The 27,953-nt window shown below is 38.5% G+C and overlaps 1 protein-coding gene across 5 annotated transcripts in view; it reads left to right on the top strand.

Moving 5' to 3' along the window:
* Positions 1–27,953, top strand: part of MACROD2 (mono-ADP ribosylhydrolase 2) — a 2,109,916-nt gene that overhangs the window by 826,877 nt on the left and 1,255,086 nt on the right. The gene's annotated exons all lie outside the window — the stretch shown is intronic.

Here is a 27,953-nt window from a genome sequence, read left to right as displayed (position 1 = left end):
GTGTGTTTGTATAAGTAGCCACAAAAGTCTTCTTGAAGAGATGCTATTTAAGATGAGAACTGAAGGCTGAAAAGGAAGGAGGAGGACGTACCTATGTGAAATACAGAGGAAATAGGAAAGACAGTATCCCTTAAGAGGAATACAACTTGGCATTTTCAAGGTACCGCCGTAGAAGCTACTGTAGCCAATGCATAGGGAGAAGAGAGAGAATGAGTTTGAAGGGATTGGAAGGGCCAGACCACGAAGGACCTTGTAGGGTCCAGTAAACAGTTGGGATTTTATTCCAACCAAAATGGGAAACCATGGAATGTTTTAAATCTGGGAGTCATGTAAGCTGATTTATAGTTTTAAGAGTCACTCTGTTGACTGCAGAGAATGGATTTTAGAGGTTAGAGTAGAAATAGAGAGAGTATGAGGAGAAGGAAGCCAGGTTCTAGGCAAGAGATAAAGATGGTGGTTTGAGGTACACTTTGGAAGTAAATCTTGAGGGACCAGCCAATGACTTGGACATGTGGGGAAAGGATTTACAAATTCTTCCTATGGATTAGAATAAGCTATTGGGTAGATGTTGATGTCATTATGAATCTGGTAAAAACCAAGAGAGGAATGGATACCTGAAAGAGTGGAAGAAAAGTGAATCTTATTTTAGATGCATAGGATGTTTGAGACACCTGTGAAATATTCAAGTGCAAATATTAAATAGACAGTTGAATATCCAAGTTTGGAAATTACAGCAGGAGGCAAGGCCAGTGATAGGAATTAGTAAGTTATTTATTTTTGTTTTAGTTTTTTTAAAAATCATCAACCATGTGTCTGGATGTGTTCACTTGGAGAGAGAATCTGCATAGTAAAGAGAACATCCAGCATTGTGAAGACTGGAATAGTAGGAGTGGCAACTAAATTCAGCAGAGAGGTAGGAAGGAAAGCAGGAGTCAAGTCCTATGAAAACCAGGAGAGACTAGTGATGCATGAATAAAGGGGCTGAGTGTATCTTGTGGGAGCCAGTCGAACTTACAGAGAAGTCCAAGTAGGTCAAGAGATAGGAGTGTCCATTAGATTTGGCCACATGGAGATTTCCATTGACCTTGACATGAACAGTTTCACATTATATGAAGTTTTATAAGCCTGTATATATTCCATTTTTATGAGCATCAGGTGGTTGATAGGAATGAATAATAATCATGACAACTTTTGTCAAGTCTGAGGAAGAACTGTCTGCTGACTTATCACATTTTCAATTAGGGGATAATATTTGATGTAAGTGGCTCTGAAAGGTTTTCCATCTCCTCTCTGATTGGAATCCATAACTTGAAATTGATCCAGTGTGGTAATAAGAATGCTATTCTCCTGTTTGATCTCTTAGACTTTTTCACTGTAGGGCACTCACTGAAAATGATGACCAAGAATTGTTTAAGTGAAATCAGGCTGGGAAAGCCGGTAGTAACCAACGTAGGACAGACAACACGTGCTTCATCTGAATAACCATAAGAATGGTGGAGCAATGTTTTTTTCACTCAATGCCAATTTAAATTACTTGAACTAAAAAGTGAAATATAGTTTACTTATCCGAGGATACTCTATAGCAGAAAATCTAATGTCTGTTGATGTTATTAAATTACTTCCTTATCGGAGGGCAAGCTGAATTTGTCTGCTGTTATTTTAGTTTATAAGAGTACAGCATTTATTTTTTCTTAACTGTGCTCCACTTTTTGTTTTGATGGCAAAAAGCATTACTTGGAATGTTGAATTTTAAGTATAGAAATGTGCCCTTCATATTCTCACATACATAGCTTTGCTTTACTTCATAGAGACCTGATATATACACATATCTTTAATATATATCTTTGTGTATTCAGCTTTACCAAATTTGTGAACTTTTCTTATTTTAAATCTGGTTTTAAAATTTTCAAAGGGACATTCTAGTGTTGCTTTCTCACAACAAACCCCAGACTGATGCCTTAGAAATTTGTCTCAAGTTACATATAGACCACACTTTCTCAACATTTTCTCTTAGCTATCTCAGATCTAAGATGTCTGGAACAAGCTCACACTCTTTCTTCCACAAGCCTCCTCCTCTTCCATTGTTTCTTATCACAATGTGTAGTATCAATGAGGAGGTGAAGCCAAAAATCTTGATTTTATACTCTCCCTTACTACCATAAGCAATTCATTATCACAGTCTGTCCATGTTACTCTTGCATCTCCTTCTCTCTGTTCATTGACTTGACCACTGCTGAGCCCAAACTAACATCACTATTTACCTAGACTATTGCAATATCCTTCTAAATGGTCTCTGTATATTTCCTTCAACCCATTCCCTAGACCATAGTCAGAGCGCTGTTTTCAAAATCCAAATCAAGCATATCATTTGTCCACTTAATTAATACTCTTCAATGACCTGCCATTCATTGCCTTTGGGATCATGACCAAAATTTTTAACCCAGCCTACCAAGTTTGCATGATCTGGCTCGTGCAGTTCTCTCCTGGCTCACCTTGTGGCACTCGGTCCCCATACACACTCTCTCTTTCTCTCTCTCTCTTACTCTGTTCCAGACACACTGGCCTTCCTTTCTGGACCATGCCAAGCCCCTTCACCCTCAGAGCCTTTGTACCTGCTGTCCCATCTGCTAAGGATGCTCTTCCTTTCCATTCTTTCTCACCTAGTGAATGCTTATTTCTACTTTTGACTCGTACTCAAATGGCATTTCCTCATGAAGCCTTCTCCAAGCCCCAGGTTCAGCCATCCCTTTGTAGCACTGGCTGCTTTCTTTCACAGCACGTATAGCTGTAGATTTTTATTCCTGCCCTGGGATATGGGCGGTGAAGGATATTTGATTAATATTTGTTTCTAATTGTACACTACAAATTCCATGAGGACCTGAATGATGTCTGCGTTAGTTCACCTTTGTATTCCCAGCGCGTATTGCCAGTAGCATAAGAGTATTCACTAAGCATTTATTGCTGGATGAATGAATGAATGAATGAATGAATGAATGAATGGTGTTGAGAGGACTGCGGAGAAATATAAGGCTGACTCTGCATCTTATTACCAAGACTGGAAAAAACAACTTAAAGTTCATATCCTACTGTGTTAATAGAACCTTCCTTGTATGCAAAGGTCAGTATATTTTAAGATTAAAGTTGATTTTCTATGAACTTACTATATATAGATTGACATGTAATTAATAATGTTAAGACTATGGGGCTCTATGGACAAGTAATTATTTTCAGATATGTTCTACAGCATTTATTATTGTTATCATTCATAACTATAAGAACTAGCATTAGTAGCTTGCAAAACCCACTCATAAACCTGATTTCATTTACTGTAAATGGATTTAGTATAAAATTCAGTTGGAAACCTTGCTTAAGATATAGATTTGAGGTAAATTTAACTTTACTATAAATATACTGAACAGAAGTCTAATTTTTTTGCCTGTGTTTTTAAACTTTTGATTTTTCTATAATTTCTCAACATGGATTTGTCTTGATAATTTTGCAGCACAGTTCTGGCTTGGGAAGATCATTGTTTTTCTATTTGTAGCTGAAGTCTCTGCCAGAGAGGAGTATTCATCATGTGTGCAACATGGTATGATTGGCAGTTATATAATTGATGAGAGGGAGACTTTTTTGTCTCATCACTGGATTTCATAAGTTGATGGAACCTTAATGGTTGTGTAGCTGCTACCCATATTTCCTTAGTGCATGCTACATTATGGGCACACAGTAAATATTAACTGTGTTAACTCAAATGTAATTTATAATTTAGGAAGTAAATTGATTTCTGTGTCTTTCTGATAAATCCTGTCATTTCTTTGAAGTATTGTTTATTTTAGTTTGATGCATAGATACAGCCACAAAAACAAGAAAACGTAACTCTGTCACCTTATGTTTTAATAACTTCAAAATAATGAGACATTTATAAGTATGCTGAGATTTTACTCCAAGTTAATTTTTCATTGTGATTTGTTTTAAATCTTTCTACTAAAAACTATCATATTTGGATTTTGTATTATGCAAGAATGTGATAATGTAAATTGGGACAGATTTTCTGGAGTAAAATTTAACTGTATATATTGAAATATGTAACAGTTGTATACAGTAAATATATATTGAAATGTAACAGTAAATTTAACAGTATTTACTAATATCTTTTAACATGCTTCCTAACACATATTTCCTCTTTGAGAAATTTACCTAAAATAAATTGTTAGAGAAGGGGCCCTTGTACAATTATTTAAAAAGTTATGAAATATAATAACTTAAAACTATTTTATCCTATAAAGATTTCTCATTTGTATAAATACACTTCTGATGAGATTTTGATTTTGAAGAAATTAAGTCATTTTTCCCTTTGTATCCCAAATTAACTTGATAAAGCCCTTACTTATTAACATTTTAATTTGAGAAATCCCAGCACAATCTTACTATTAAAATAATAAGAGATAGTAATTTTGATTGTCATTATGACCTTTTTAAGCAGTAGGTAAAGCATACCAATTGGATAGTTTATGCAAATTGTAATGTTTTCTTTCAAGAAATTGCTGAAAATTATGTTTCAAAGGTTTTTTTACTCACTTTAATCTTAGCATAGATGATGTTGAGTTCTGCATTAATGAGGAAAGTATCACCTGAATTATGTAAGAGGGTAACATAACATCATTAGATAAAGGCAAAAATAGGTATGGCATTGCCGCTAATGTGTTTAAGTTTAAAATAATAATTTAGATGTCTTTGTCTGTTTCCTTAGAAGTTGCTCTGAGGAGATAGTGTGCTTTGCTTCCTGGCCAGCTTCTAGGGCAGACTGGCTCTCACATTAAGTATGTTAGGTAACAGTATGAAGCACCAGGACACATCTGTATAATTGCAGAGACCTTACTCCCTGGGTTAGAATCTCACTTGGTGCCCTGTTTGTTGATATATTTGCAACAAAAAGCCATTAACTTACAGGGTCAAGGGTTAATGGAAGAAATATTCTTGTCTTCCTATTATCTTGCAACGTTTTGCTGGGAGCTGAAGAAAGATAACACTTTTCCAGTTTCTCCTGGCAGTTTTAAAAATGGTGACTTCTTATTTCAATGACTAAATAAAAGATTAAATGCCAATATGGAAAGCTTTAGAATTGTACTTCATCAAGCTGACAGTTCAGACAAGTGTTCCATCACGACCACCTTTGCTGAGGTCACTGAATGGTACCCAGTCACAGAAACTAGGAGGAAGGCGCCTAAGTAATTTCTTGATTTCTATGACTTCAGCTTTTTTTTTTTTTTTTTTTTTTTTTTCTGCTCCATTTTAGGTAAGCTAGTCATCTTGCACAAGAAGGCGAGAAAATGTCATAAAACTTTAAAGGAGAGAACAAAAACTACTGCTAAGTCCGAAAGGAATTCCGTGTCTAAAAGAGAATTTAGCTAATCAGATTGGTGCCCCTCAAATTCCAATTGTTTTAGAGTGTGTAAAGAGTGTAAAATAAATCCTTGTCCCGAAGAAATTCTTATTCATTAAAACTGTGTTGATGATTTTAAATGGAATTATGGATTAAATTAGTTTGCCCAGATTTTATGGGTGAAAATCATTGCCTACCAAAAGTTATTTCTGTCGGCCGGGCGCGGTGGCTCAAGCCTGTAATCCCAGCACTTTGGGAGGCCGAGACGGGCGGATCACGAGGTCAGGAGATGGAGACCATCCTGGCTAACACGGTGAAAACCCGTCTCTACTAAAGAATACAAAAAAAAAAAAAAAAAAAAAAAAAAAAAAAACTACCCGCGCGAGGTGGCGGGCGCCTGTAGTCCCAGCTACTCGGGAGGCTGAGGCAGGAGAATGGCGTAAACCCCGGAGGCGAAACTTGCAGTGAGCTGAGATCCGGCCACTGCACTCCAGCCCTGGCGACAGAGCGAGACTCCATCTCAAAAAAAAAAAAAAATTAAAAAAAAATAAAAATAAAAAGTTATTTCTGTCATTTTAAAAAATACATTACATAGACTAACTGTTTCAATGTAACGTTATCTGATAAAGAGTAGGTTGCCCAATGCAATTTAACAGTCAGTGGAAGGTCTTTTCTTATATGTAAGCATTCCACTGGGAAATTTTTTCCGGAAATTCTACCAATTAGGGGATTCTCCAGGTTAATTAAAATAAGCCCTTTCAGGTTACAATAAAAGTATCGTTGAGTGCTTTAGGGAACTTGTGAACTCCTTTCTGTTTGAAGGCCAGAATACCTTTATAATTTCATTTGGAGGTTAGTTGTAGCCATGGGTATAGTTACCACTGCAGAATTGTCTTGAATTGAAATAATCTCAGCCTATTTAATTGTAGTGCTCTGCCAACAAACACAGGTTGTGCTGGTTTGATTTGACACAGCTTGGATGGTGGGTTTGACTAATTTTCCTAATTAAATCTGCCACAACAGTCAATGCATGTGGACACATATGGTTACAGTCCTCCATTTCACCCATAATTTAGCTTGACAACACACATGTGAGTTTTCTCTTTACTGCATGTTTATACAAAGGGACTTTTTAGCACATAATTTTCTAATTTTCCTGAAATTCTAACTTCAAAATAATACAAGGGAGAAAATGTAATCACAAGTCTGCTTAATTTAAAATGAAGCTTAATTTAAAAGTGGAAAACTTTTCCCTAATTGGGATATTTGTTTTCTTCCCGACTTAGTTGAGATCATGCTTTATAGCAGGTTAGCCAGCATGGCTGATAGGCTGATAAGCCGTTTTCCCTGCGACCCCCAACAGTGAGAGCATGCTTCTCTACAGAAAAGCTACTCTGTGTCTTTGCAAAATGACCCAAGCCTCAGTTCCTGAAGTCCATGGACCATACTCATTAGACCGATTTGTCCACTTAGCATCTCATGTAGTCAAAGGGAAGACTTAGTATATTCATTTGTGCAGACTTTGTATATTCATACACCTGTTAAAAATTTCAGAGTTAATGTTTTTCCCCAGAGATTTTTTTAAGATCTTCTTCTGTAATCTGTTTATTTTACATATTCTTACACCAGGAGTTTTTTATACAGTAATAGCTACAATGGCAATATATATTGACCATCTGCTAAGGCATATTTCTAAAATATCTCTCATCAGAAAAACCAAGCATATTTGGAGTTTCCAGGGAGAGTTTCACGTATGCTCACCAGTAACCTAGTGAACTGTGCAGACTGCTGCTATATGGTGGTTACTGTTTTGGCTTCATCTGTGGTGCTAGAGTAATTGAACTTGGTGATCTCTAATAGCCATTCCAAATGGCCATCTCTACTGTTCTATGAAAAAGAAAAGTGAAAGGCAGAAGCAGAAATGCAGGCAATTGATTAACATCGAGCATCACTGTACTTTCCTTTCACAGCTTCCAGTCCTATTTTTCTGATTGTTTTTGTTTTGACTTTCCAAAAGATGAAATTGTAGAAACCTCTCTCTTAAGTTTCACCTATGAAGGGTACAGGAGGTCAATATCAGTGACTTTGAGGACTTCAACATAATTAATTCTAGAAACATCACGAACATAGCAGAATTTAATTATATATGTCTTTATCAAATTACAGAGCTTGAGTGTGGCTGGCAAGGGCATCTCGGCCCGTCATCAAATGTGATGTCACATGTGCTGAGCTGAGTGGTGTGCCTGCAGAAGAAGCCTGAGACAGCATGCCTAAGTTTCTTTTTAAGGCATGATCATATGAGCACCTGCTCTACTGTGCAAACTGTTTCTAACCATAGAAGACAGGAATCTAGTTCACTAGTGGGAGAATTCTGAGGTAAAAATTGGGATGAAGAAACTTGGATATGGTTTTCACATGCTTCTGAACATCTTTACATTAATTGAGTTTTTCTTTCATGGTTAAACACTTTTATTAAAGGAAGACTTAAAGATCTGGAACAACTTGTCATTGTTAAATTTTCCCTTCTGCTATATAATTTCAGAAGGAAGTTCAGAAGCATTAAAACGGTCCCTCTTCTTAGCACACAACATGGATACATGTGCTTACACATTCAGTTACACATACACAATTATTTCTTTTAATTTATACGTATTTAGTACACATGATGAGTGTTCCTATAAGTGTTAATTATAACAATATTTTTGAAATAAAATATATAATATGCATACCTTCTATGAAGTAAATAATGATGAGGCAAAATAATAATTGTTCCATCTGATATCTTTGTAAATTTGTATTGCAAATGAATATCTCTCCGTGTGTCTCTGTCTTTTGATCTTGTTTCTTTACATTTCTCTTAATAGGCACACACGTACACACATACACAAACACACACACATCCTTGGTGATTTCAAAAGAAATAATTGGTTTTACAGTTTGTATCTGTAAAAGATTTTTTTTGTTAGAATATCTCATTTTGAATGATAATGTTAGAGATGTGCCTACCACTGGCGTTCTACTATAATTCAATTTTTTATTAGTCAGCTTTCACCCGTTGCTTAATGTCAATGGCTCTTTCATTCTTAGACCCTGAGTTGCAATGAATTTTTACATATACTCAATATAGTTTGGGGCCCACCAGTTCCCACTACAATGGTGCTCCCCATCACTCATATACAATTTCATTTAAGACAAAACAGCAGCTCCAGCAGAAAATAAGTGCAGTCTTCTCCTTTGTAAGTTGTAATTGAGGTTATGGCACAGCATATTGCCTGTGGCAGAATCTATTACCAAGAAGTGGAGACCATGATTTGAAGCTGGCTGCAGTGTAAGCAAAATGAATTAATTATTAGCAGTACAGAATTGAAGGAAAATACAGGGTTTCCTAAAGTGAAATATATTGGCATTTTTAAAAAGAGAACACTGCAAGGAACTTATTGATGAATCACCAAGTCTTTTCTACTTTTCTTGCCTTTCAGAATTTGTATATACTCAGGTTAAGATGACTATGTGTAAATCACACTTCGCTCAGAATGCATAGAAATATTTTATAGCATATTTTGTTCTTTTTCTTTGTGTTGTTGAGATGCAGTCTCGCTGTGTCGCCCAGGCTGTTCAATGGTGCAATCTCAGCTCACTGCAACCTCTGCCTCCTGGGTTCAAGTGATTCTCTGGCCTCAGCCTCCCGAGTAGCTGGGAGTACAGGTGTGCACCACCACACCTGGCTAATTTTTATATTTTTAGTAGAGACGGGGCACTACGTTAGTCAGGCTGGTCTGGAACCCCTGACCTCAGGCAATCCACCCACCTTGGCCTCTCAAAGTGCTGGGATTACAGGCGTGAGCCACCACGCCTGGCCTGTTCTTTATTAATTTGAAGTTTGCATATTTTTAACATATGACTGTTACTGTCACTTGGACAAGTAAATGGGCAAATAATGAATGGACTAAATTAGCTTCAGTATTATTCTTTAATTGAAAAATAACTGTCTCCTTATCAAGTCTGGCTCAAAGGCAGCACAATGGAACTTTTTTTGAAAGTTTATGAACATTTATCATTTTACATTTAATGACCATAACTTTTATTGGTAATTATTTAGCAAAATTGAATATCTTCATAGCAGCAAGATAATTGCTTACTTGTATTTCTTTATGTGTAGTTTTCCATTTAATTTTAATTTCATTCAGTTGACTAACAGTGATTTTTCACTTTTAAATCTCACCATTCAAAAACCAAATACAATTGTATTTTGCCAAATCTATTTTTAATTTTTTATTCTAGGAATAGGTCGCTATTTGGCTGTTTTTATTTTTCTGTTTTTAGATAACTGTTTCATATAATTGTAATCAAATTGTTTGCTTTTAAGCTTCATTTAGATTCTTTTGTGAAAGGATGCTCTATCTCTACTGGGTATTTTCTTTTTTTTTTTTTTTTTTTTGAGACGGAGTCTCGCTGTGTCACCTAGGCTGGAGTGCAGTGGCGCGATCTCGGCTCACTGCAAGCTCCGCCTCCCGGGTTCACGCCATTCTCCCGCCTCAGCCTCCGAGTAGCTGGGACTACAGGCGCCCGCCACCACGCCCGGCTAGTTTTTTGTATTTTTAGTAGAGACGGGGTTTCACCATGTTAGCCAGGATGGTCTCGATCTCCTGACCTCGTGATCCACCCGCCTCGGCCTCCCAAAGTGCTGGGATTACAGGCTTGAGCCACCGCGCCCGGCCTCTACTGGGTATTTTCTAACAGTTGTGCACATTGACTTTTCTTTAAGTTGTAGAAGATCTGAGCAGATGGTTTTCTCAGCATCGAGACAAATAGCATACATGGTTCAAGATCACTCCATGCAATCTGCCTATGATAAATTGGGAATCCAGAATTTGTCTCATGTACAAATGTCCAACAACATAGGTCCATGGTAAACAGTGAAGTGCCAAAGAAAAAGATCAGCCTCCTGGGAAAGAGGAGACCCATGGAAAATCCCCCTAGTTTCAGAGGCTTTCATGTGGTAGGGCTGTACTGACCTGTGGTGGGGTCTTCTGGTAGTGCTTCTCCCTCCCACCTGCCATTCAGATGCTCTGAACTGATGACCTCCATGAAAACTACAATTACCAGGAAAGCCTTCTGTTGCCATGGTCACTAGTAACTGTGCCCATGTGAATCTTTCCCAATTCTTTCCAGTTGTTTTCTAGGAATTTCTGTCTTTGACAGAATGTAAGAGAAGAGATGAAGTGGTGTCCAGGTGTGTGTGTGTGTGTGTGTGTGTGTGTGTGTGTGTGAGAGAGAGAGAGAGAGAGAGAGAGAGAGGGAAATGTTGATGATGGGTAGTGAGGAGGTAAATTCTGGTGCCTCAACAATGAGTTTCTACACAGAAAACCATAGTTATTAAGCTGATGTCTGTGGAGCTCTATGAAGTCTTTATATGAGCTTCAGTGCGTCCATGGATTCTCTGATATTTTGTGCACATGCATATATGCCTTTTTAGAGGAGAGAGTTCATTGCTTCTACCAGATTCTCAAAGGGAAATACGAAATTTCTCTTAAGAAAATACTACCTCCTAGGCCGGGCGCGGTGGCTCAAGCCTGTAATCCCAGCACTTTGGGAGGCCGAGACGGGTGGGTCACGAGGTCAGGAGATGGAGACCATCCTGGCTAACACGGTGAAACCCCGTCTCTACTAAAAAATACAAAAAAAAAAACTAGCCGGGCGAGGTGGCGGGCGCCTGTAGTCCCAGCTACTCGGGAGGCTGAGGCAGGAGAATGGCGGGAACCCGGGAGGCGAAGCTTGCAGTGAGCTGAGATCCGGCCACAGCACTCCAGCCTGGGCGACAGAGCGAGACTCCGTCTCAAAAAAAAAAAAAAAAAGAAAATACTACCTCTTGTGGTATAATGGTTGCCCAAAATGTTGGTTGCTGAATGCTTTTTACTTCCTTAAGGAAAAGTTAAGAGGTTTTGCACCTACTTTCTGGCAGTCCTGGCATGTATGGGCCATGGATTGAACATTAAAATTCAGTTTAATTGATCTTACATTTAGAGAAAATTTTCCCTAGCCTCTGGCAATAACTTGACTGTTATCATTTTTACTTATTTTCTTTTTTAACTCTATTTTTTGTAAGTTTTGTATTTAGGACCAGGAGAAGACAGTTCTATGAGCAACCAGCTAGGCACCATATTAAAAGTAGTCTGTTCATATTAAATATTGATCATGTGAATGATTATACTAATCATACTTGCTAAAAGCTATATGTACATTAACCAAACCTGTGTAAAAATTTAGTGAAGCTCTGAAAGGTTAAAGAATTTGCCAAAAAAGACATAACTGGGAAGTAACAGAGCCAGGGTTTGAATCTAGGTCTCTGATTTTAAACTCCACGTTCTCAACACTATGCTATTATGCTAGTAGTGAGTTCACAAAGCTCACCAGTTTTCACACTCTATCCATACGTCTAACAAGACTCATCTTATGAACATTTTTTTTCCTCTCCTGGCTTTTAAGAACAATGGCTTAGCCAGAAAAAAGTGAACCCTAGCAAGTGTTTGCTACCCAATTCACAAAGGTAAGAATTTCAGGTTGTCTGTTAGGTTTAAGTTTTCACAGATAGTCAGATCATGACCACTTTCTCTTGTGTGACCTAATTTGCCATCTCTTTGCTTCTGTTCCCTTGTGTCTAAAGTGGGGTCATTGTGAGGATTCGTTGAATTTATACAGATAAAGCATTTAAAATAGTGTCTAGTACATAGTAAGTACTCACTAAAAATACAGCTGTCATTATTAGTTATAACTCAGATAGGAGGTCTTATTTCCTGAGGGCATCTGATATGTCTTTGGATAAATGTGGCCATGAAAATGACAGTGACTTGAAGATGGCTGAATAGGAACAGTTCCGATCTGGAGTTCCCAGCGAGACCAATATAGAAGGCAGGTGATTTCTGCATTTCCAACTGAGGTACCCGGTTGATTTCATTGGGACTGGTTAGACAGTGGGTGCAGCCCACGGAGGGCGAGCAGAAGCAGGGTGGGGCGTCGCCTCACCCAAGAAGCACAAGGGGTCGGGGAACTCCCTCCTCTAGCCAAGGGAAGCCTTGAGGGATGGTGCTATCTTGCCCAGATACTATGCTTTTCCCACGGTCTTCACAACCCACAGAGCAGGAGATTACCTCGGGTGCCTACACCACCAGGGCCCTGGGTTTCAAGCCCAAAACTGGGCAGCTGTTTGGGCACACATTAAGCTAGCTGCAGGATTTTTTATTTTTTTTGTACCCCACTGACACCTGGAATGCCAGCGAGACAGAACCATTTACTCCCCTGGAAAGGGGGCTGAAGCCAGGGGGTCAAGTGGTCTTGCTCAGTGGATCCCACCCCCATGGAGCCCAGCAAGCTACTATCCAACAGCTCTGGGTCAAGTGATCTTGCTCAGTGGATTCCACCACCATGGAGCCCAGCAAGCTAATATCCAACGGCTTGAAATTCTGGCTGCCAGCACAACAGTCTGAAGTAGACCTGGGATGCTCGAGCTTGGTGGGGGAGGGGCATCCACCATTACTGAGGCCTGAGTAAGCAGTTTTCCCCCTCACACTGTAAACAAAGCAGCTGGGAAGTTTGAACTGGGCGGGGCTGCAGCGCTGCATAGCTGCTGTAGCCAGATTGCCTCTTTAGATTCCTCCTCTCTGGGCAGGGCATCTCTGAAATAAAGGCAGCAGCCTCAGCCAGGGGCTTATAGATAAAACTCCCATCTTCCTGGGACAGAGCACCTGGGAGAAGGTGCAGCTGTGGGCACAGCTTTAGCAGACTTAAACAGTCCTTCCTGCTTGCTCTGAAGAGAACAGCAGATTTCCCAGCACAGCACTGGAGCTCTGCTAAGGGACAGACTGCCTCCTCAAGTGTGTCTCTGACCCCTGTGCCTCCTAACGGGGAGACACCTCCCAGCAGGGGTTGATAGACACCTCACACAGGAGAGCTCTGGCTGTCATCTAGTGGGTGTCCCTCTGGGATGAAGCTTCCAGAGGAAGGACCAGGCAGCAATCTTTGATGTTCTGCAGCCTCTGCTGGTGATATCCAGGCAAACGAGGCCTGGAGTCTACCCCCAGCAAACTCCAGAAAACCTACAGAAGAGGGGCCTGACTGTTAGAAGGAAACTAACAAACAGAAAGCAGTAGCATCAACATCAACAAAAAGGATGACCAAGCAAAAACTCCATCCAAAGGTCAACAACAGCAAAGACCAAAGGTAGATAAATCCATGAAGATGAGGAAAAACCAGCGCTGAAAGCTGAAAATTCCAAAAACCACCATGCCTCTTCTCGTCCAAAGGATCACAACTCCTCACCAGCAAGGGAACAAAACTGGATGGAGAATGAACTTGACAAATTGACAGAAGTAGGCTTGAGGAGGTGGGTAATAACAAATTCCTCTGAGCTAAAGGAGCATGTTCTAACCCAATGAAAGGAAGCTAAGAACCTTGATAAAAGGTTAGAGGAATTGCTTAACTAGAATAACCAGTGTAGAGAAGAACATAAATGACTTGATGGAGCTGAAAAACATAGCACAAGAACTTTGTGAAGCATACACAAGTATCAATAGCTGAATCAATAAAGTGGAAGAAAGGATATCAGAAATTGAAGATCAACTTAATGAAATAAAGTGTGAAGACAAGATTAGAGAAAAAAAAATGAAAAAAAATGAGCGAAGCATTTAAGAAATATGAAACTATCTGAAAAGACCAAACCTACAATTGATTGGTGTACCTGAAAGTGACGGGGAGAATGGAACCAAGTTGGAAAACACACTTTAAGATATTATCCAGGAGAACTTCCCCAACCTAGCAAGATAGGCCAACATTCAAATTCAGGAAATACAGAGAACACTGCAAAGATACTCCTCGAGAAGAGCAACCCCAGACACAAAATTGTCAGATTCACCAAGGTTGAAATGAAGGAAAAAATGTTAAGGGCAGCCAGAGAGAAAGGTCGGGTTACCCACAAAGGGAAGCCCGTCAGACTAACAAACAGTGGATCTTTCGGCAGAAACTCTACAATACAGAAGAGAGTGGGGGTTGATATTCAAAAGTCTTAAAAAAAAGAATTTTCAACCCAGAATATTATATCCAGCTAAACTAAGCTTCATAAGTGAAGAAGAAATAAATCCTTTACAGACAAGTAAATGCTGAGGGATTTTGTCACCACCAGGCCTGCCTTACAAGAGCTCCTGAAGGAAGCACTAAATATGGAAAGGAAAAACCAGTACCAGCCATTGCAAAAGCAAACCAAAATGTAAAGACCATTGACACTATAAAGAAACTGCATAAACTAATGGGCAAAAATAACCAGCTAGCATCATAATGACAGGATCAAATTCATACATTACAATATTAACCTTAAATGTAAATGGGCTAAATGCCCCAATTAAAAGACACAAACTGGCAAATTGGATAAAGAGTCAACACCCATGGTGTGTTATATACAGGAGACCCATCTCATGTGCAAAGACACACATAGGCTCAAAATAAAGGGATGGAGGAAGATTTACCAAGCAAATGGAAAGAAAAAAAGCAAGGGTTGCAATCCTAGTTTCTGATAAAAGAGACTTTAAACCAACAAAGATCAAAAAAGACAAAGAAGGGCATTACATAATGGTAAAGGGATCAATGCAACAAGAAGAGCTAACTATCCTAAATATATATGCACCCAATACAGGAGCACCCAGATTCATAAAGCAAGTTCTTAGAGACTTACAAAGAGATTTAGACTCCTATACAATAATAGTGGGAGACTTTAACACCCCAATGTCAATATTAGATCAACAAGACAGAAAATTAACAAGGATATTCAGGACTTGAACTCAGCTCTGAACCAAGTGGAACTAGTAGACATCTACAGAACTCTCCACCCCAAATCGACAGAATATACATTCTTCTCAGCACCACATAGCACTTACTCTAAAATCAACCACATAATTGGGAGTAAAACCCTCCTCAACACAGACAAAAAAACAGAAATTATAACAAACAGTCTCTCAGACCACAGTGCAATCAAATTAGAACTCAGGATTAAGAAACTCATTCAAAACCACACAACTACATGGAAACTGAACAATGTGCTCCTGAATGACTACTGGGTAAATAATGAAATTAAGGCAGAAATAAATAAGTTCTTTTGAAATCAATGAGAACAAAGACACAACATGCCAGAATCTCTGGGACACAGCTAAAGCAGTGTTTAAAGGGAAATTTATAGCACTAAATGCCCACAATAGAAAGCAGGAATGGCCTAAAATTGACACCTTAAAATCACAATTAAAATAACTAGAGAAGCAAGAGCAAACAAATTCAAAAGCTAGCAGAAGACAAGAAATAACCAAGATCAGAGCAGAAGTGAAGGAGATAGAGACATGAAAAACTCTTCACAAAAATCAATAAATCTGGGAGCCGGTTTTTTTTGAAAAGATTAACAAAATAGATAGACCACTAGCCAGACTAATAAAGAAGAGAGAAGAATCAAATAGATACAATGAAAAACAATAAAGGGGATATCACCACTGATCCCACAGAAATACAAACTACCATTAGAGAATACTATAAACACCTCTATGCAAATAAACTAGAAAATCTAGAAGAAATGGATAAATTCCTGGACACATACACCAGCCCCCCCAAGATTAAACCAGGAAGAATTTGAATCCCTGAATAGACCAATATCAAGTTCTGAAATTGAGGCAGTAATTAATAGCCTACCAATCAAAATAAAGCCCGGGACCAAACAGATTCATAGCTGAATTCTACCAGAGGTACAAAGAGGATCTGGTACCATTCCTTCTGAAACTATTCCAAACAATAGAAAAAGAGGAACTCCTCCCTAAGTCATTTTATGAGGCCAGCTTCATCCTGATACCAAAACCTGGCAGAGACACAACGACGACAAAATAATTTCAGGCCAATATCTCTGATGAACTTCAGTGCAAAAATCCTCAATAAAATGCTGGCAAACAAAATACAGCAGCACATCAAAAAGCTTATCCACCATGATCAAGTCAGCTTCATCCCTGGGATGCAAGACTGGTTCAACATATGAAAATCAATAAACGTAATCCATCACATAGACAGAACCAATGACAAAAATCACATGATTATCTCAGTAGATACAGGAAAAGCCTTTGATACAATTCAACACCCCTTCATGCTAAAAACTCTTAACAGACTAGATATTGATGGAATGTATCTCAAAATAATAAGAGCTATTTATGACAAACCCACAGCCAATATCATACTGAATGAGCAAAAGCTGGAACTGTTCCCTTTGAAAACCAGAACAAGACAAGGATGCCCTCTCTCACCACTCCTATTCAACATAGTATTGGAATTTCTGGCCAGGGCAATCCGACAAGAGAAATAAATAAAGGGTATTCAAATGGGAAGAGGGGAAGTCAAATTATCTGTTTGCAGATGACATGATTGTATATTTAGAAAACCCCATCGTCTCACCCCAAAAACTCCTTAAGCTGATAAGGAACATCAGCAAAGTCTCAGGATACAAAATCAACATGCAAAAATCACAATCATTCCTATACACCAGTAATAGACAAACAGAGAGCCAAATCATGAGCAAACTCCCATTCACAATTGCTACAAAGAGAATAAAATACCCAGGAATACAACTTACAAGGGATGTGAAGGACCTCTTCAAGGAGAACGACAAACTACTGCTCAAGGAAATAAGAGAGGACACAAACAAATGGAAAAACATTTCATGCTCATGGATAGGAAGAATCAATATCATCAAAATGGCCACACTGCCCAAAGTAATTTATATATTCAATGCTGTTCCCATGAAGCTACCATTGACTTTCTTCACAGAATTAGAAAAAACTACTTCAAAATTCATATGGAAACAAATAAGAGCCCATATAGCCAAGTCAATCCTAAGCAAAAAGAACAAAGCTGGTGGCATCACATTACCTGACTTCAAAGTATATTACAAGGCTACAGTAACCAAAACAGCATGGTACTGGTACCAAAACAGAGATATAGACCAATGGAACAGAATGTAGACCTCAGAAATAACACCACACATCTACAACCACCTGATCTTTGACAAACCTGACAAACACAAACAATGGGGAAAGGATTTCCTATTTAATAAATGGTGTTGGGAAAACTGGCTGGCCATATGCAGAAAACTGAAACTGGACCCCTTCCTTACACCTTATACAAAATCAACTCAAGATGGATTAAAGATTTAAATATAAACCATACAAAGCTCGAGAAGAAAAGCTAGGCAATATCATTCAGGACATAGACATGGGCAAAGACTTCATGACTGAAACACCAAAAGCAATGACAACAAAAGCCAAAATTGACAAATGGGATCTAATTAAACTAAAGAGCTTCTGCACAGCAAAATAAACTGTTATCAGAGTGACCAGGCAACCTACAGAATAGGAGAAAATTTTTGCGATCCATCCATCTTACAAAGGGCTAATATCCAGAATCTACAAGGAACTTAAACAAATTTACAAGAAAAATAACAACCCCATCAAAAAGTGGACAAAGGATATGAACAGACACTTCTCAGAATAAGACATTTGTGTGGCCAAAGAACATTATGAAAAAATGCTCATCATTACTGGTCATTGGAGAAATGCAAATCAAAACCACAAAGAGATACCATCTCACACCAGTTAGAATGGCGATCATTAAAAAGTCAGGAAACAACAGATGCTATAGTGGACATGAAGAAATAAGAATGCTTTTACACTGTTGGTGGGAGTGTAAATTACTTCAACCATTGTGGAATACAGTGTGGCGATTCCTGAAGGATGTAGGACCAGAAATACCATTTGACCCAGCAATCCCATTCCTGGGTATATACCCAAAGGATTATAAATCATTCTGCTTTAAAGAAACATGCACATGTATGTTTATTGCAGCACTATTCACAATCTCAAAGGCTTGGAACCCACCCAAATGCTCATCAATGTTGGACTGGATAAAGAAAATGTGGTACATATACACGATGGAATACTATGCAGCCATAAAAAAAGAATGAGTTCATGTCCTTTGTGGGGACATGAATGAAGCTGAAACCCATCATTCTCAGCAAACTTAACACAGGAACAGAAAACCAAACACCGCATGTTCTCACTCATGAGTGGGAATTGAACAATTGTAACATATGGTTACAGGGAGGGGAACATCACACATCAGGGCCTGTCAGGAGGTAGGGGGCAAGGGGAAGGATAGCATTAGGAGAAATACCTAATGTAGGTGACGGGATGATAGGTGCAGCAAACCACCATGGGACGTGTATACCTATGTAACAAACCTGCACGTTCTGCACATGTATCCCAGAACTTGAAGTATTATAATAAACAAATAAATAGAAAATGACAGTGATTCACTCAGAATCGTATTCTGTGTCTGAAATTCCTTTTCCCCTCCTTTATCTTTCTGCACCCCTACAGAGACAGGAAAAACCAAAGTGTTTTTTCTACTCTCACACATCACTCAACACAACACTTCTCTCACCAGATGTATGGGGGTTTCTCTCCACACACCCAGTGATCAGTTCTCTAGCAGACACCAAGTGGGTGTAATTCACTTCAAGTCTGATGCTGCCTACCTGGAGGAAGAGTCAACCCCACAGATTAAAAACTCAGTCCCACAAGACTGCCTCCCACTTCGAATGCCAGTAGCAAGCCCCAGGTTGTGACCTGTACTTCTGATGTGCTGGCTATGGATCAAGGTTTCCAAAACCTCCTTCTCAGGTTTTATTAATTTGCTGGAGTCGCTCAAAGAACTTCTCAGGTTTTATTAATTTGCTGGAGTGGCTCACAGAACACAGGGACACATTTTGCTTACATTTACCTGTTTATTGCAAAGGATATTTTAATTTTAATTTTTGTGTTTTTTTACAGAGTTGATATGATTTACTAACACGTATTAATTGTTGATCTTGAGACTTCTGAAATATCTTCATTGGATTTATATTTTTAATATGAAAATTAATAATTTATTTTTTAAAATTTTAAGTTCTGGGATACATGTACAGGGTATGCAGGTTTATTTCATAGGTAAACATGGGCCATGGTGTTTAGCTGCACCTATCAATCCATCACCTAGGTATTAAGCCTTGCATGCATTAGCTGTTTATCCTGATGCTCTCCCCCTTCCACTGACCCCCTCCCACCCCTTCAGGCCCAGTATGTGTTCTCTCCCTGTGTCCATGTGTTCTCATTGTTCAGCTCCCACTAATAAGTGAGAACATACAGTGTTTGGTTTTCTGTTTCCTGCATTAGTTTGCTGAGGCTAATGACTTCCAGCTTCATCCTTGTCCCTGCAAAGGGTATGATCTCATTCCTTTTTATGGCTGCATAGTATTCCACAATGTATATGTACCACATTTTATTTACAAAACATATTTTAAAGGATACAAATAAGGAGCCAGATGGAGGAGGTGCTTAGGGCAAGGCATGTGGGAAGGGGTGTGGAGTTTCCGTGCCCTCCCTGAGTGTGCCACCCTCCATATACCTCCACACATTCATCAGTCTGGAAGCTCATTCAAGCCCAGTCCTTTGGGGTTTTTATAGAAGTGTCATTATGTAGGTATGATTGCTTACATTATTGGCCATTGGTGATCCACTTAACCTTCAGCCTTTCTCCCCTCCCTGGATATTGTAGGGTGGGGCTGAAGGTACCAACCCTCTAATTATGTCTTGACTTTTCTGGTGACCAGCTCCCATTCTGAAGCTGTCTAGGGGTCTCATATCCACTGACAAGCTATCTCATTAACCAGCAACCAGCTATCTTATTAACATACAAAAAACACTCTGATCACTCCAGAATTCCAAGGGTTTTAGGGGCTGTGTCCCAGGAAACTTGAAGAAAACCAAATAGGTACTTCTTAGTATACATCACAATGTCATATCCCTGCAGCTACAGTAACTTTGTAGATAATCTTTAAATATTGGAACGGAGAAAGTGGAAGATGAGCCCGGACAGAGTGCATTCCAAATCAGTGCTATTTCGTGTCTCTCTTTTTCACTGTATAGTCTGAAGTTTAGTCTCAAGATTCTGCCATCTCACCACTGCCCATTTCTAAATGGAAATTTTTCAGTTGGTCACAGCCAGGAGCCACATATGAAGAGGAATAAGAGACAGAAGCCTTCTAACTTTTCATTGCTTGGCAAGGGTAAATGCTTACAGTTTTTTTAAAAAAATAAAATCGATGTTATAACTTTATGGAAATCAGTTGTAAAAGGAAGTTAGCAGATATTTTATCTTTGTGATAAGAAATTCTACTCGTCAGTGGATATGTGAATAACAGATCATTTTTGGCAGACACTAAAAAAAAATTAAAGTTTTGTAATAGGAGATGTAAATTAAAGTCATCAGTAGAGAGAAATGGGTGCCCTAAAACATGGAATATTTGGAGGTATAATGCCTTCTAAAGGAGGACATATTATTATAACCATAATTTATTCAATAAAAACTGTAGGTACTTACCATGTTCCAGGAACATGGCTAATTTCTGGGGCAACAAAAATGGCTAAATTATTGTCATCCTTGCCCTTGAAGTGCTGGTTAAAGGCAATGGATAATCAAAGAAATAATTGCAGAATGTGGCACTGAGTATGATGATAAAAGTTAAAAAAAAAAAAAAAAAAAAGAGTGCTGAGAGACCACAGAAGAGGAAGTTATCAGCTCTTAAGATGCTCGGAAAAATAACAGATGAAAGGACATACATTGAATATTTATTGAATGAATGAATGAATGAATGAATGAATGGTGTTACCAAAGCTTATGTCATCACAGTGTTATATGCTATGTCCTGAAACAATGACCTTGAATTTTTTAAACAAAAGGACAGTTTCAATGGAGTAGTGAAGGTAAAATCTACATTGCAGAACACTGTAGGCCTCAAGGTGAGAGGGGAAGCTTTATGACTCCTACAGCCCCCTAAAAATTGAGTAACATATTTTAAACAATGTAAGCTGCATGCTGTTATTTCCTAGAAAGATGTAGTTTCCTGGGGGTAAGTTGTGTCTAGGTGAAGCTTCTGCATTGCATGGTAGCTTACTTCAAATTATATAACAAGGTATATATTTTAAAGAGAGCCAGTAGTGAATCTTTCGGAAAGAAAAAAGTTATCTTAAAAGTAGATGCATTTTGATTTAGGATTTTGCATGTCTGCTTTCATAAATAGGTTTTCATATCTGGTTTCCTACATTACCAAATGACATTGAAGTTTTTATAGATTTAATATTTATCATAACATGCAACTACATCTATTCCCTGGAATTGTGTGTGTGTGCGCACGCATGCGCAGGTACGCACATGTGCATATTTATCTGTCAACATCTGAATTCCCTGTATAGCAATGCAAATGTAAAATTAGTATGCCATTCTTAGAGGTGCTGTTTAGTATTTCAGTCTATAGCTAAATACTAGTCTAATTATTCTGTGAATAAGACTCTTTCTCTGGTATAATGTAGCACTCAAGCACAAGTTATCAATAAATGTTATGTTATATATTTTAATGTTATTCTACGAGTTAGTAAATAAAATATCTAACATAGTAACATTGTTAGATATCTTAAAAATAAAAATATCTAACAGAATAACATTGTCGACTCTTTTCACACATGAGTTCATATAACCCTTATGATTTGCCATCTACAACCATATTTTAAAGTGCCAAATATAAAGTTGGTCATTTTTTCTAAAAAGTCAGTGTTCTCACATTCTACTTGACTCTTCATGTCTAATAGTGATATTTAAAGTAGGTCATTTAGCAGCTGATTTTGCTCCTGAATAACTCCAGTCCCCTTAACACTATCAGATGTTCCTTTCCATCACGTTTTTTCTGCTTCCAGTTGCAGAATCCACATTAAAAGGAGTTGAGTGGAAAATGGAATGAGCAATAAGCTCTCAGTGTACTATTCCTTCTAGAAATTGTTTTAATGAAGGTACAGAAAGATAAGATGGTAGGTTTGTTGCAGGGCAGAGGGAGGATGGAAGGAGAGTTTATCAAAAGGGAAAAAATAAACAGATGAGGGATTTAAGATGAGAAGGAAAGAGGGAATGTCTACGGGATTCAGTTCCTAGAGATGGAACAGAGAAACCCACAGCCTCCATATCCCTTTATTTTCTCTGATTTCCAAACATCTGTATTTCTATTTTTAACTTTATAGTAGCAAAAATGTTGTTAAAGAAGTCAATAATTCCTGACATTTTAAGGATAAATTAGTGTAGGATACCAGTATAAGGCAAGGGCCCAGATCCATGTAGGTATCAGCATTAAAGAAGGCAAATTACAGAAGACCTTCAAAAGCCTTTAGAAGCTTATGTACTCCTTAATAGTTTACAGATTGCCTTATCTCCATTTTTCATCTGTATAAATGGATCACATTTCCTCAATTTTTAACATAGAGCAGAACCACTTTCATATTTTTTATTTATATGTGTGTATTATACTCATATATATAAACTGTATTTTTAAGGACACATTTAAATGTTCCTGTTTTTCACCTGACACTAATGTTAAGAATGGAAAATTATGATACAATTCAGCAAGGAGAGGAATTGCGGTGCATTTTATTGTTGACTACGTTCAGGTATAGTTGGACAAATTGGGTAATGAAACCAAATTGGATTATACGAGATTCTGGCCTAAAAACTATCATTCTATTATGTCTTCTGATGAAACACAATTGCATTTGAGTTGTGTAAACTGATAAAAAATAAATAATTGCAAAATGCAAAGTGAAAGATGCAACACTAGCTATATGGAATAGAAAGAAAACTACTCACCTAAATAAAATATTTCTTACACACTTAAAGCATATATATTAACATTATATAAGAACACATCTAAATGAATGCTTATCACTGAGCAATATGATTTTCAAAATGTTATTCAAAGACAACTTGGCTGTTCATAAATCTTTTAATTTTCAGCTGCTGATTTACAGTTTTTCCTTTCATCCTCTTGTTTTGAAGGCTTGATGTGGGAGTGCTAATTAATGTTATAATTCTTATCCAATGTACTTGTTGCTAAGCAGATAGAACTGTCAGAGCATTTTATTTTGAAACTGCACTCTTTTTTGACTGATATAGCATTTGAAATCATGCTTGAAGAAACATTTCATGGCAGGGAGCCAGTTTTCTCATTTAGAACATATTGCCCATGACCGATTCACTGGTTTATTTATTTCCACAATGCCTATTGCTCCTGTGGCTCATACATGCATTGTGTTGAAAATCACATGTAAAAGACATGAACACTGAGTCGTCTTATCAATATGAGAATATACAATTTATAAAATCATGAAACATGGAAGTTAATGAAAAGTTTATTTAGAACTGTACATTTTGCCTGCCAGGCAGAAGTTCTTACTGACTCCTTGGGCTGTCTTAGCTAGACTGCATGTTGACTTCTGTATTCTTCATACATGTTTTTTGTCTCAATTTGAGTTTCTTCAGAAGCAGTTCTGTGTCAGAGGTTCCTGTTTGTGTAGTTTATTTTATAGGTTCATAAAATACTGATAGGGATCTGAGAAATGAGAAAGGGGACAGCAACTGAGAGAAGGCTTGAAAATGGTTTAAAACCATGTCTCAGAGTTAAGGGGCAACGGAGGTAGGATATTTATGCACCAACTCTTCAGTCACTGGCTGAGTGTCACAAGGTTTGAAGAAGATGTGATGTCCCTGACATTTAACAGCCTGCCATGCAAAACGACAGAGTAGTCTTTGAAGTTTCAGAGGACGCACTGAGTCAATGAGAGGCGATTACCTGTACTAGCAGTTGGACGACAGTTGGGGCACACTGAAGCAATAACAGCTAAGTGCTCTAGGTAGGCCACCAAAAACATCTGCTATACCTTCTGTGGGCTTATATCCACCCAAAGTGTTATTTTTATTCTATCCTGATCTATGGAAGATGGAAGGATCATTTCTTAGTTGTGTATTCATTTTTTTCATTAGTTTGTACACATTTATGGATATCCCCTGCTGGGGCCACTGTTCTAGGCATGGAGGCAGACACCAGGGAAGAATATGACACATCACCATCATTGAGGTCTGCACAGTCAGGGTAATGGGCAGAAACAGTGAAGAGCCACGCAAAGTCCTTGAGGTCCACATGAAGTTGAATCATTTACTCCATCTATGGGAATCATTTACTCCATCTACTATGAGTGCATGGTGGCAGGCATCTGTAATCCCAGCTACTTGGGAGGCTGAAGCAGGAGTATTGCTTGAACCCGGGAGGCGGAGGTTGCAGTGAGCCAAGATCATGCCACTGCACCCCAGCCTGGGTGACAGAGCAAGACTCAGCCTCAAAAAAAAAAAAAAAAAAAAAAAAAAAAAAAAAAAAAAAAAAAAATTCACAAACTAGTCAAGAGTCAGTCAGGATTTTGACCTGAATATCTTGAATTATGAGGTGTGGCTGCAAGACTTATTGAAAAGAAAAAAAAAAAGGTACAACATAAGAGAATTCAAGTTTCATTCACCTTTTCAGCAAATATTCTGCAGAAAATCCACTATGGCCCAGCCACTTAGCTAGGCAATGTGAGTACCATCATCTAACACAGAGAAACAAAACTTCCCCTCATACAGCTTACCACCTCGTAGGGAGGGTAGCTAAGCTGTTAAACAAATCAGTACATACCAGGTGATGAGTGTTATGATGGGAAATTCAGGTGATAAGAGAGCCCGAAGCCAGAAGACCTAATTGATTTTAGGGATCAGAAAAGGCTTTCTGCAGAAAGTAAATCTTAAGCTGAAAGTTAAAAGAAGAGGCAGGGCGCGGTGGCTCATGCCTGTAATCCCAGCACTTTGGAAGGCCGAGGCAGGCGGATCACGAGGTCAGGAGATCGAGACCATCCTGGCTAACACGGTGAAACCCCGTCTCTACTAAAAATACAAAAAATTAGCTGGGCGTGGTGGTGGATGCCTACAGTCCCAGCTACTCGGGAGGCTGAGGCAGGAGAATGGCGTGAACCTGGGAGGCGGACACTGCAGTGAGCCGAGATCGCGCCACTGCCCTGCAGCCTGGGCAACAGAGCAAGACTCCATCTCAAAAAAAAAAAAAAAAAATTAAAAGAAGATGACTAAGCTAAAGTGGGAGTCAGGATTACGGAAGTGTTCTAGGGCACAGGGAAGGCCCAGAGGCCTTATTCTAGCCTCGAAAGGACAATGTGGCTGGGGCATTGAGTTCAGGAGGGAGAGTGGAGACAGAAGCAGCTAGGGAGATGGAAGCCCTGTGAACCGTGCGGCAGATACCATGATGTTATTCCCAACCTAAAAGCCCTGGGAAGCTCATGAAGGAGATCCCTCTGGGTGTGATGTGTGGACAGATTGAAGAGGAATATTCCCATATGAAAGGAAGCATCATAAGAAATTCTGATGATCACCTCAGAGTGCTGCTGGTGAAGGTGGACAGAGGGGATTTCTTTGAGAGATACTGAGGGCTTAGGAAGAGAAGACTTGGAGAGTTTGCCCTGAAGGAGGGAGAAAGCAATAGCATTGTCTGTGCTTTTGGTTTGAAGGGAAGGGTAAATGTTAGTGAAATAGCTTCTGAAGGCCTTTAAGAAGACTGCCTACATAGAAAGCCTACTTCTATCTGCCGGCCAAAGATCTGGAGGAGCCTCATCCTCTCATTCTAGAAGGAGTCCTGGATGTAGATTTAACTGTTCTGGTATCTTAAGGTGGTGGGATTAGGAATAATTTTTCTTCCTTTTTTTTTTTTTTTTTTTTGTTTTCTCTGCTTTAGTTTTATAATTAAAAAGGACTTTTCTTGTAAAAATACAGCTTCTGTGATATCTTCTGCTGAACATGTGGCTCAATTTACTCACAAGGTCAGGAAAGTTGGGCCCAAGTCATAACTGCTTAAACTCAAGACAAGACAAAAGACAATTTCATCACCAGTGTAATTAAGTGAGCTTCCCTACAATAACTTAGCTTAGCTTATCATTTAAGTAATATGAATCCAGGTATAGTGGGTTTTGGTGTTTATTTTAATCTTGTATTGTCATTAGCCAGTTTGTTACATTAGTTACCCTTGGGTGTATTGTGGAAATGGATTTCTGTTGCATTCTTTTTTTTTTTTTCCTCTTTTTTAAGGATTTAGGGTATTATGCCTGAGTGAATTGATTCATAGGGATTTTACTTACTCATTCATTGTGCGCTGCTGTGTTTTTGTTCTCCATCTGGTTAAGCTGCCGTGCCTCTCTGTATAGCATTTGCACAGCGTTCACATGATGCTTGGGTACTGAGGTGTCAGTTTTTCATTATGCCCGGATGATGTGAGTTGCGTGGAAAGCCTCCGGAACCGTAAACTCTCATTTCCCAATCATGAATAGGTAGGAAACCAGAGTTCTGCATTTTCATTAGCATAAGGTCTTACATACCAGTTCAGCTTACTACCTGCTAAGCCTCCTAGTCTGTTGGAAAATGTGCATTGGCAGTTTTCCAGTCTTGCTGAGACTCATAAATAGATGGCTTTCATATGAAATGTATTTGCTTTGGCATATTGACACTGGAATACATCATTCTTTTAGCAGTTGAACAAATTAAAATAAAAATGATGACTTCTTTTTTTCAGTGTACTAAAATGAGTGTAATTGGGTTAATATCTTAATCTGGCAGTCAGGAATTAGCTTATATACCCACAATCACATAATTGCACCAGGGGAAGTTTACATGTGTCCTTTTCCTTGTTCTCTTGATGACTTCCCTACATGTCAATAACTAACAGAGAGTTTGGTCAGATAAAGGGGTTGGAATAACATGGAGAGCTTACTTACCAAAAATATCCTGATCTCTGAGTACCATCTCTCTAAAACCCTGGTTTAATTGGTCTTGGGTTCAGCCTGGGAACCTGGATTTTTTTCAAAGCTCCCAGATGATTTCAATGTGCAGTCAAGGCTGAGAACACTTGCTCTCATCATGTGTACCAGAGACAATAGTTTCGTAAGGAAACAGTCTTACGTAATTCTTCCTTTCTCTTTTGTTTTCCCTAAGTCTAGTCCACATCTTTAGGCATGGTGCTTGACTAGGAGAATAAGAGAGCTATTGAATGGTCCAAGAAGATTCGGATGGTTTCATTTTATACTTCAGTTGATCATATAGAAGTTTAGGGAGAACACTCAGGACCACTGGGAGCTACTATGTAGGTGAACAGGTTTGTCCAAGACCCCCTCTGGCACTTCCGAGCTTGCCCTGGTGTACTCATGAGTAAAGCCTACCAGTGGATACTTACATTTCCAAAGACTTCTGTCAAGTAAGGGCTGTCTCATCTTATAGGCACCTTAGACTTGTCCGTGTACAAGTATAGTTGTTTTATTTCATACGTCTAAATGGATGTTTAATATTGTTTAGGATTCAAGTGTTTATTCAGAAATCCATCAAGTAGGTATTTGACATCTCATAGTTTTGAACAAAATGGCAAGAACAAGATATATCAAAATATATCTTGAAGGCATGAGTATCATAGACCTTTTAGAAGTGCATTTTCTAGCATCTTGTACAAAAGAAGAGCCTTATTTCTGTAAAACTTGATGGACTTTAGCTGGGAATGTGATATCAC

Source organism: Macaca fascicularis, chromosome 10, assembly GCF_037993035.2.
Source record: "Macaca fascicularis isolate 582-1 chromosome 10, T2T-MFA8v1.1".
NCBI lineage: Eukaryota > Metazoa > Chordata > Mammalia > Primates > Cercopithecidae > Macaca > Macaca fascicularis.
Note: the sequence above shows the minus strand (reverse complement) of the source record. Positions and strands in the feature narration are given on the sequence as shown.